The 8608-nt window shown below is 45.5% G+C and overlaps 1 long non-coding RNA gene across 2 annotated transcripts; it reads right to left on the bottom strand.

Moving 5' to 3' along the window:
- Positions 1–1200: 1200 nt before the first annotated feature.
- Positions 1201–7951, bottom strand: LOC148224128 (uncharacterized). 2 transcript variants are annotated; one of them, XR_015802046.1, is made up of 5 exons: positions 7729–7951; positions 6172–6433; positions 4802–4950; positions 3971–4203; positions 1201–2633 (listed from the first exon to the last, which is right to left on the bottom strand). It is a non-coding gene; the product is annotated as an uncharacterized LOC148224128 (long non-coding RNA). The 2 variants fall into 2 exon arrangements; XR_015802045.1 differs by lacking the exon at positions 1201–2633 and adding an exon at positions 2710–3352.
- Positions 7952–8608: the final 657 nt, after the last annotated feature.

Raw genomic sequence — 8608 nt, 5'->3', positions numbered from 1 at the left:
TTCACTTAGGTTACTGGAGCCTGTCAAAAATTCCCAAAGTTCCTGCATTTTGCAGAGGTGGACGATGCTGTGGAAAGCTGGGAGTTGCTGGGAGCTGAGCCAGGGATGGGCATCCATCCCCCCCTGGGATGCCTGATAGCCCCTCGTGTTTCCTGTCCTTGTCTCCGTGCCTGGGTGCCACGTGGCTCCAAACTCCAGCATGTTCACGAGCCAGTGACATTTCTAGGGGAGAGCACGCAGAGCATGAGGCAGCTGTGATTGAGCTGGTGAGGAAGTAATGATTTATATTAACATTTGAAGCAGGTCATTAAAATGACCCCCTCACTGCAAACCCCATGCTGAGCAAGATATTTTCTTGTAAATGATTTACCAGCAAGCTTTCCATACTTTTGCCTTGTAGGTTTTCCATAACTGAAGTCAGGCTCACTCACATTTCCCAAGCCCTGGTAGCAGCTTTGCTTCAAACTGTGAAGACATCTCAAAGCTGCTGCAAATTGGTTGGGACAGCTCAGCAAAGAAGCAGAATTTGGGGCTATTTGTGGCTCCAGGGAAGCCTTCAAGCCCCTTCCAGTACTTTAAAAGGACTTTTTTTAAAAGCTGGGGATAAACTTTGCAGCAGGTCCAGTTTCAATAGGACAAAGTATCTTTTAAACTGAAGGAGGGTTGATTTAGAGTAGGTATTAGGAAGAAATTTTTTACAGTGAAACACAGACATAAGAAGCTGTGGATGCTCCGTCCCTGGAAACACTTAAGGTCAGGTTGGATGGGGTTTTGAGCAGCCTGATGTACTGCAGAGGGGTTAGACTAGCTGGCCTTTCCAACCCAAACCATTCCATGATTCTGTGATAATGGAGCACTCAGAGCTGTTCTCCTTGGTGGGAAAACTCCAAATCCTGCTTGCACATCCTCCTCTGGGAGTGGCCATCTTCAACACTGATCTGCAGAATATCTTTCCTAGGCAGAGAAACCTGGGAAACTGAAGCAGTCACCGCAATGTTCATATCCCACTTTTCCCATCGTGAATTAAGTTATATTCATGTCCTTCTGAGAGGCATTTATAGTCTTGCAATATCATATTATCCAATCCAAACTCCCACTGAAATCCATGGAAGCAATCTATCTTAGTATTATGTCAGCTTCAGGCCAGGCTTTAGTCTCCAAAGGACAATCACAGCTGAAGATAAACAAACAAGCCACACAGTTCTGTTTGATTTTGCCTTTTAAGTATAATTTTTCATCTGTGTAACTAGAACTGTTCCTTCACAAATGAGGCTGGATCATATTGCATGCTGCTTTTGATAGTATGAGAAACAAAATGATTGCATTTATTTAGCTGGCAGATTGCTTTCTCCTTTTATGGAGGGGAAAAAGCCTCGATCAAAAAATCAGAGCATTTATTCTCGTCATAAAGAATACTGATTTCTGATATGGTAAACATCTGATGCACCTTAAAGGAAGATCCTTATAAAATCAAATAATAAGCATGATTAGAGGATAAATGAATATTTAGATAAATATACATGTATATTTATATATATAAAATATAAAAAATAAAATTAATAAAGCCCCATTCTTGCTTCATGGCCAGCCACATATGAGGTATCAATACTGAAAACATTCAGTATTTGATGTCAAACATATTCATGCCTACACCACAAGTAGCTGGAAGAAGCCAACACTTCCAGGAGGGCAGATAATGTTGGTTTGGTTTGTTTTTTTAATGCAGAGACTCATATAAACCATACAAGGAGAAACTATTTAGTTGAGGGCATGTTTGCAGCCTTCATTTATTTAATTGCTCCAGCAATTCCGGTCGAGTGAAGCTGCCCTGGGTGATGCCGGTCTCATTCCTGCCTGGTGGAATCCGTGCAGTGCTCAAGCCCAGCCCCGGAGCCGAGCCCGGCGTGCCTGGAGCCACCAGGGAGATGAGCGACAGTGCTGGCACCAGGGAGCAGAAAGGAGGATGTGTCCAACTCCAGCCTCCCCGGGCTGAGCTCGGCACGGAGCGCTTCGCTCTCGGCTCTTCCCCAGGGCAGGGTGGGAAGCATGGCTGCTGTGCCAGCTCCTGCCTTACAGCCCAAAACCAGATCTGCAGATTCCCTGCAGCCCGGGGGACAAAACTCAGCCAGGGGCTCATGAGCGGAGCCACCTCAGGCTGATGCTCTGCCCCGCTCACACCTTCGCTCCCAAACTTGCGGCGGCGGGGCAGGAGAGGCCGTGGAGCAGCAGGATGTGGCTTTGCTCATCCCTGCGTGTCCCTGCCTGTGGTACCCTCCTGTGGCCAGGTCTGACATAGCAGCATCCCGACACCTGCCGCGCTCCTGCTCCGTGCGCTCCCGGCTGGAGAATCGGGGAGAGGCTGCGCTTGGAAAGGACCTTTCCAGCCCCCTGATGCAGCAAGGACACCTTCCAGCACAGCAGGCTGCTCAGAGCCCCATCCAGCCTCACCCTGAATGTGTCCAGGGATGGGGAACATCTGTCTGGGCAGCCTGTGCCCGTGTCTCAGCACGGGTTTCATCCGTGTGACTGCCCTGCCCCGCAAAACCTCACTCCCAGTGATCGCCATCCCTCGTGTTCGTCCAGGGCAACCTCCAAGCCACTCACGGCACCGCTTCCTTGTCGCTCGGTGGGACCTCCAAATGTAGCCGTGGAAAGGGGTTTTAACCCTTTAAGCGGGGAAGAAATAAGATGCACAGCTACATGGTCGTCTTTCATGACAGGAAGAAAGAGACAAGTTTATTCAGAAACACGCTTGGTTTTATAGCATGACTCGCAACTCCAAGAGTAGAGAAAAGGTGATTGGTTCAGAGAGAAGACACCCCATTCCCAGGGCCTGGTCATGTACCACAACAGGTGTTCTATCTGTTATTAATTCCTTTTTATTTTGACCAAATTATTACCTGGGAGAAATTCTCCCTAGCCTTGAGCTGGGCTAGCTTATCGGCTGGGAACAGAGCTGAAAAGCTCCAGCCTGGAATATTTTTCAGGCTGTAATTTTCTTACTCTCTCAATATGTGTCCCACACTTCCTCCCCAGCAATTCCCCCACGCCACCCTGCTCCTTGGTTTTGGAGCACAGCTCTCCGTGAGGATGCAGCTCCCGGGGGTCTGCAGGTGCCCCGGCACAGGCTCAGCAGCTCCTGCCTCCGTCTCTGCCCAGAGACCTTCCCAGAGCTCCCAGGGATGGCTCCTGCCTCTTTTCTCTCGCGATCCAGCTGCTCCTGCAGCTCCCTTCCAGCTGCCTGTGTGCGAGGGCAGGACTCGGAGCTGCCACAGCCATTCCACACCTCCAGCCACTGCAGCTTTCTCTGCTTCCAGCAAGCACAGCCCCTGCCAGCCAGCTGCTGCTGCGCCTGGAGGGACAAGTTTGGACTGGAAAAGCAAAATAAATGGTGTGGGGGCACCGGGTCCCCATCACTGCAGCATGCTCAGCAGGCACGGGGCACTCCTGGTTTTGAAGGATGCTGAAGGTGCAGGGGAGCCCAGGGATGCAGGAACTTTCCCGACTGGTTTGAGATCCCAGCAAATGGTGCCCCTGGCCCCCTGTGTATCATCTCTTTCACATTCCAAGCAAAAAGGCTGTTCTTGCTGAAGCGGAGGAGAGGAGAAGGATGATGGTGGTTTTAGCCTTTTTCCCATATAACAAAGCAATGCCAACAGATGGAGCTGTGCAGAGCAGAGACCGCTTGCTTTGGCAGAGCACGGGGGAAGCAGCAGCCGAGCATGGAATTCGAATTATTAAGCATAATGAGAGATGAATCATCTCCAAGCAGGAGACAAACTTTATTTACTATGCTCGAGTGAAAAATAAGTCTGTCAACAAAGCTATAGCCCAGAATGGGGGAATCCCAGGATTTCTCCATCCCTTCATGTGAGGATGTTCTGTCCCAGGAGAGAGGAAGGGCTCATCACAGCCCTTCAGCACAGGCTGGAGCCTCAAAGTCCTGAGCTGAACTCACATCATCACTCACCAGAGCCTCACATCAAAAGGATATATCGTGCAGGACTTCTTCCTTCCCCCAGCCTAATCCCAGACTTCAAAGCCTGGACACAACGGCATGGCACAGAGCTTCCACCCCTCATCTCCTTGGAGTTGGATCAAAGTTCTCAGCTAAGGCCTCTTCCCTAACCCGAGGCCACGAGCACACTGTGAAGACTCCACAGCTCACAGCAACCAGGAAAGCAGGGATGCAGGAGCAGCAGGCTGTCAGGAGGACAGAAAGAGGAAAGAGTCAACAGCAGGTGACCCTTTTTTGGATTTGCAAGCACAGACAGGAGATTTGAGAGCTGCATTGCTTCACTAAGAAATAAAATTATCTTTAGCTAATCTTAACTTAAAAGTCTGCTGTCAAGTTGGTGCATTTTTTTTCCTGACAAGATGGACTGAAAGAAAATGTACTCGGTATCCTCACTGGCACATGACTAACAAGGTCTTGCAGCCTATCTGCATGGAAGATAGAAATAATCAGAGTATTTAAGATAGGGAGGAGATGTCAGCTCTCATTTGAAAGAATTTTCCTTTTTGTTATTTTCAGGTAAGGAGAATCAGTTGCCAGGAAGGGGAAAGGGCTTATATCTTCTTTCCAGCCACATGAAAGGTTTCAGCAAAGAAGATGCAAAGGCTTACGTGGTCTTTGGCTTACAAGCCCTGTTCAAAAAAGTCACAGTACCTACTTTTATGCCATGAATAGAGGATTTTTTCATGGCAAAATTCCATGAACATTGTATTGGTCTTTGCAAAAAGGACTGCACGAAGCAACATCTTTGATGGAGAATTTTCAGGGCAGAAAAAACAAACTCACCAGAAAGTACAAAAACCAGGGATTGATCCTTCGCCCCCTTCACCATCTCCCCTGTTGCCAGCAGGGATGCAGTGCCTTGTTCAGGTGATATTCAGTATAAGATTGCCACTACATTACTGTGCAGGTGATTTTTACCAGTTGTGAAAAATCTGAGAAATTAAATAGGTAAAAAAAAAAAAGAGGTGAAAATAAATAGAAATAAAAATTCAAAAGTTTTGCACCAGCTTAAAAGATTCTAATTTGTGAATGAAGCTGTTTTATAATCACTGGATCAATGTCTGGTTTCTTCTCCATTTGTGCCAACAGAGCTCACAGCAACCTACATTTTAGCCCTAACTGGGAAAAAAGTCCTGTACAAAGGCTTTTTTGGGCATGGATCCTCGAGAGACTCATCAGTCTCCTTTCAATTCAGGAACTTGATGTATTGCCTTGTTCTTTCTAGCCACACACATTGATTTCACAGGGGAAATTTAATTATTGACCCTCTGTTAATAGTATTGAAGAGAAACAAGTGATGGTGCTGGAGAAAGAAAAAATAAAGATGAAAAGAGTAGAGTGGAGAGAACATAAAGTGGACATGAATAAAGGACATGCACATACAATCCAGGAGCACATTGGCCTGAAAGAACCTGCAGCTAGGATTTCTGAATGAATAGTTAATCACACTGAGTAGCCAGCCTGACCACCATTATTACTAAAAAACCAGATAAAATGTAATTTTTGGAGCCTCTGACTTTTTTTAAAGGGGAGATCTCAAGCATATTCCCAGGCAAGTTGTTCTGCTGATTTTTGGCAGGGATGCAGAAGAGACAACAGCATCAGAGTGATGGACACAGAATTTAGTGCTCCCAGTACCCTGAGACCAAACCACCAAACAGGAAGACATTGTAACACATCCTCGGGCCAGGGCTTGGGCAAACTGAGTGGTACAAGTCAGTTTGGGAGGAAAACAAAATCAATAGGTCTTGTTTTCTTCATTACCTCTGCAGGAGGGGTAAAAGGAAGGCTTTTACCACTTTGTGTGTGCCATTTGTGAGACCATCTAACATGGGCTCGTTCTGCTGCAGTGACATGGATGAAGGATTGGAATTTGAACTAGTCTGAAGACAAAGCACAGGGGAGTGCTGACAGCCTACCCATTTCTTCAGACACCTGAATGCATTTGGATGTCATTCTCTGCAGGGCTCGTTCCTGTTGACTACCTGACCTGGGCTTGGCATCCCCACAGAAGTAAAAGCATCTTTGTTTTAAATTAATTTGGGTGACTTTAGAGATACCTAGAGTGAAAATGCTTTAGCAAGGCAAAAGCAAAGGCATCTTAGTTTCAAAACTGAAAACAAGTAAAAAAAGAAAACGGCATTAGGTCATACCTGAATTTAAAACTCTGTCCAAGTCACACTGGAGAAGAGCATAATTCAGTTGCCTTCTGCCCCTCGGGTATTAGCAGTGACCTTTTGCTGGGTTTCTGTTCATCAGTTTTAGTTGGGTGTTTCCTTATTTTTGAGTTCTTTTGTAATTCAGGTACCTCCCTAATGCTGGTCAAGATCTTGAAACTTATCTAGGAATAACTATTCTTTTGATGTGCAAAGATGATACTCAAAATAATGAGTTTCTATCCATTAATCGTTTTCCCTGAGGAATAAATGGAATTGCAGTCATTTAATTGCAACAGTTTGCAAATCATCTATCATACAGCATTCTCTGCTGTGCCATGGCACTGTCTTTCAGTTGGATAAATTTTCTTTCTTGGACATTTCATGACACATTGATACAATAAAATGGGGTTTGAAACAATATCCCTCCCCTCCACAGACCCATAATTAGTTTCAAAGGTCATCATGGCACAACACTGACCATTAATCACCTCAAGCCCCAACCTGTTCTTCCCTCCCCAGAGGAGTTCACTGCCTCCAAACTTTAGAAACTGATTCTTCATCGGATCAAGAATTGTACTTCACTAGGATTGATGACTATAAAATCAGCCACAAATTCAATTTTATAAACACAGCAATATTTTCCCAACAAGATCCATGGTGCATTGTAGCAGTCATTTCCAGGGAAGGACTGGAAGCAGAAAGAGCTACATCCAACACGATGAAGAATCACAGTGAGTGGGATGATGGGAGCAGTTCCATTTTATACCCAATTTAATATCAGCTAAAAGCAAATCTTTCTGTCTTCCCCATCCCTTCTTCCAGCCATGCATTTCTGTGTTTCCTTTACTAAGTCATGTAAGCTGCAGGACCCAAAAACATCAGTCCCCCGGCCCAAGAGAAAATTAACCTACTAGAACAGTATTTCCTGCAGAATTTTACTATTTTGATATATCCTGAAGAGAATCGTGGCTGCAGATGTAATTGATACTGGAGCCATCATGGGTAAAACAAACTCGACTAGGGGAAAATTAATTTAATGCATGGCTAATTAAAATAGGCTTGGATAATGATAGACACAGGCAAACTAAAACACCACCTTCCCCCATATCCTCCTTCCCAGGCTCAATGTTACTCTCTGATCCATAAATCCTGCACCCTCTCTTGCAAAGGAGGGCTTGTGGGGCTGTTCCTCACTTTTTATTTTTTTCCTCACTCCCTGCTACCCATCCTGCTCCTCACAGCCAGGGCCTTGACACCTGTCCACAGTACAATACCAGAGACAAAAGAGTTTACTCTTAGCTGCCAAAAGTAGAAGTATTTTCAAGTATGGACAATTTTATCTCAACTTTAAACCAAATCTCAAGCTGACAAAGAGCAGGGCCGGGAGATCTCCAGCACAGAATTGCATTGTGTGGCTGCTATCAGTCACAACTCACTTTTTAAGGAAAAAAAAAAATCTAAAAACTATGTTCAATAGGATTTCTATCACACCTACAGTACATACTGAGGATGTTACAATCCAGACTGGTATTGTGGCTTTGTGGCACTTACCTGAGACACAGTGGCTTGCCACAGGTGAGTTGTACCGTGGGAATCCTTGCCTAAGGTTCTGCTCTGGTGATTTGTTGTTGATACCATTCACATTCATGCACCTGAAGTGAAACCCGAGTTGCAGAAATTGTCATCTTTAGGAAAACTTGTAAATTATAGAATAGTGCTGAGAGCCCTTTAGCTCCTTTTAGCACAGTCACTGCTTGGCTACAGCAGATTATTTGCCCAGAGGAGTCTGTGGTTTGGCTCTTCCTCTTGGCTTGCTGGAGCCCTACACACCCAACAGATACTCCCAGATAATCCAAAAAATAAGTATGAGTCACCAAAACATCTCACACCACCTCATTTCTGAAGCCTCCAGTATTGGCATTAAGGGACTCATAAATTTTGAGTCCTCTAAGATAAATACCTCCAAGGATGACATCCTGGCTCCACTGAAGCTGATGGCTGAGCTCCAAGTGACCTCACTGGGGACAGGATCTCACCTCAGACACTTGCCTTCGTGTGATCCTTCCTGAAAATGGCATTTTCCCTTTGAAAGGCTTTTTGTTTCAGAAAGATGAGCTCAGCTGGTCTCTATGCCTTAGTGGGTATTTGCAGCAATCCAACCTTATCACTGAGACTTTGGAGGTAAGGGATGGTTTAGGCTCAAGGCCAAGGTCTCACTGTACCTGCTGCTCATGCTAACACATTTCATTTGCTTCACTAGGCACACAGGAGAGGGTAACAAGACACATTTGTTGTGTTTAAATCACTATCAAGTGATGCTAATGGTCTTCACGGGGATTTAAGCCCCAGGTTATGTGGAATGTGCACAATCTAATCAGTGTCACTGTAGAATCTAAAACGATAAAAGACAATGTACAAGTCCTCCTTATCT

This window comes from Sturnus vulgaris, chromosome 3 (assembly GCF_052056855.1).
Source record: "Sturnus vulgaris isolate bStuVul1 chromosome 3, bStuVul1.hap1, whole genome shotgun sequence".
Taxonomy (NCBI): domain Eukaryota; kingdom Metazoa; phylum Chordata; class Aves; order Passeriformes; family Sturnidae; genus Sturnus; species Sturnus vulgaris.
The sequence above is the reverse complement of the archived record's forward strand: the minus strand, read 5'-3'. Positions and strand labels throughout refer to the sequence as shown.